Source organism: Bison bison, unplaced genomic scaffold (assembly GCF_000754665.1).
Source record: "Bison bison bison isolate TAMUID 2011002044 unplaced genomic scaffold, Bison_UMD1.0 scf7180017863470, whole genome shotgun sequence".
NCBI classification, from domain to species: domain Eukaryota; kingdom Metazoa; phylum Chordata; class Mammalia; order Artiodactyla; family Bovidae; genus Bison; species Bison bison.
Genome location: NW_011494042.1, coordinates 12,642 through 15,561, shown reverse-complemented (window position 1 = coordinate 15,561; position 2,920 = coordinate 12,642).

Below are 2,920 nucleotides of genomic sequence, written 5' to 3'. Positions count from 1 at the left end.
GACATAGGATGAGATGGCTGGATGGCATCACCAACTCAATGGACGTGAGTCTCAGTGAACTCCGGGAGTTGGTGATGGACAGGGAGGCCTGGCGTGCTGCAGTTCATGAAGTAGTGAAGAGTCAGACACGACTGAGAAACTGGACTGAACTGAATAATGTAAAAATATAATATTGTTAGTAACAGGTAAGATGAAAAATATTTTTAAAGAGTGTGATAAGGTAAGACTAGCTGGATATAGATCTGTGTATTTGTTTGCAGCACAGCAAGAGTTTTGGTTTGGTCTGAGTTTAAATAACCACATTATGCCCCTTTCTTTTATTTATTTATTTTCCCTAATGCGTATTTGAAATGTAGGCACTATCTATTACCACAAGATAAAAATAATTTCTTTTGGGGTGAACATTTCTTTCTGTTTTTTATACATAATGCATGAATACACATAAACACATACATAGGTAGTATATTTGTGGTATTGCTATTTTAAATGAGGAGGTACTTAAGAAAACAGAATTTTGAAGAAAGGAAATTTAAGGGACAATAGTGAAAAAAAAAAAAAAAAACATTGAGGAATACTGTCTTAACTTATATCTAAACCTTTAGGTAAGACCGCAGATTAACTTTAGAATGCTAGCAAAGGTCATCCAAACATAGAGGTTCGAGCATCACCGGTGATGATAGTATTCAGTAAAACTGAACATCTGTCCTCAGACTTCCCAGTAGCATGTGTTCAGCTACATTAACGAAACAGCTTGAATCCATGAAGTGTGTTGTAAATGCAGGGTACTGATTTTTATTTATTTTATTTACTATTAAAGGTAGAAAAAGAATGAAGACTATAACCCCAGCATTTCTAACCTGAAAACATGTCTTTTGAGAATACTAATTGCTATGCAGTGAGAAAGAATTTAGTTCTTAGTTTTATGTTTGAGGAACATTTTAAAATCCTTTGCAACATCAACTCTCCTGAGGATAGATATGACATAATGGTATTAACCGTCTTGAGAAATGTAAAGATCACCAGATTAGGAGACAGAAATATTTAACTCTGAAAAATAGGGAAGAAAGGATGCAGGGCTGGTGCTGGCCATGTGATGGGTGGGTCCCAGGTCCACTATGGGCTCAAGGTGTCCTAGCCAGCCTGATGGCAAGTGGATGGGGCTGTGTCCTTGCCCAGCTAGCTGCTTGGTCTGGAGTTTTTCAAGACTGATGCCACCTAGGTGGTGAGTGGGACTGGGTTCCACCACTGAAATCCTAGGTGAGGGTTACAATACGATGCTCGTCAGCACCATGTCCTTGTCATGGGATAGCTGGCTAAAATGTTTGTTACTAGTATTTATGTTTCAAGGTCAATTGTAATTTTTCCCCACCTCTCTGGGAGGCTCTGCCCAATATCAACAAGCTGTCTGACTCAGGTTCCTCTCAGAGGTCTATTTCTTCTTGGACTATATGTGATTTTGTGTGTGACCCATAAGAAATCTTTGTTTTCTACAGGCCTTAGGTTCTCTGAAAAATAATCCTCATTGTCTTTCAAAGTCCTACAATTTAGGGGGCGTCTAGTTTTCCCCTGTGGCACAGATAGTAAAGAATATGCCTGTAATACAGGAGACCCAAGTTTGGTCCCTGGGTCAGGAAGCTCCCCTGGAGAAGGAAATGGCCACCCACTCCAGTATTCTTGCCTGGAGAATCCCATGGTCAGAGTAGCCTGGTGGGTTATGGTCCGTGGGGTCGCAAAGAGTTGGATACAACTGACCAATTAACAGTTTCATTTTTTTCACTTTCCATGTGTAGGAACCCTGGGCTGAATAGCACTATGTGGGGCTCAGATGCATATGCTCCTTTGGGAGAAGCTCTATAACTGGATTGCACCCCTTAGGTGTGTTGCCTGCCTGAGGTATGAGACTTAACTCTAGCCTGTATATCCAAGTCCTATTGGTCTTTGTGTAGTTACTGCTTTATGCCTTTAGTAACAGAATACCGGCTAGTCTTCAGGATGTTCTCATCAACAGTGGCTTCAAAAATAGTTGCAATTTTAGGGTTTCTATGGGAGGACATGAATTCAGTGTCTTTCTATTCCACCATCACAGCCACTTCAACTTCTCTGTCTGTCTTGGTGCCAGTGTCACATGCTTCAGATTACCATAATTTTATAGTATGTTTTAGAATGAAGACCTGTGATCATTTTGGTTATCTCAAGTCCCTTGACATTTCATATGAATTTTAAGATGTATTTTTTTATTTTTGCCAACAAAAATTTTGGGGACTTTTCACACAGATTGTATTGAATCTGTAGATCTTTAGGTCATCTTGTTATCTTAATAATATGAAATATTCTAGTTCTTGAACATTTTCCCATCTATGTATACCTTCTCTAACATCTTTTGGTGATGTTTTGGAGTTCTTAGTGTGCAAGGCTTTTGCATCCCTGCTTATGTTTACTCAATTATAATAGTTTTTATCAATGCTGTTATAAATGGAATTTTTTCTTAATTTTTTTCCTTCTTTGTATTATTCAATGTAGAAATTCAACATCCTTTCATGGTAAAAATAATTTTTTTCATCAAATTTGAAGGAGAAAAAAGTACTTCAACATATTAATATAATAATTAAGATTGTGCAAGACAGACACACAGCTCACATCATACTCAACATCGAAAGTTTGACAAGCTTTCCATTAAAATCAGGAACAAGGCAAGAACTTACACTCTGACTACAACTTTGCAGCATAGTATTGGAAAAAAAAATTCTTGTTAAGTGTTTAGTGTTTTTACATATAAACCAGTTCATCTCTGAAATAAGATAATTTCACTTAATTACCGTTTACTTAGTTTTCCTGCCTGTAAGAGTGCTTCTAATGGAAGCCATTTTCTATCTTTTGGATATCATTAGATCGGACAACTTTTAGGTTTGGCCATGATTGA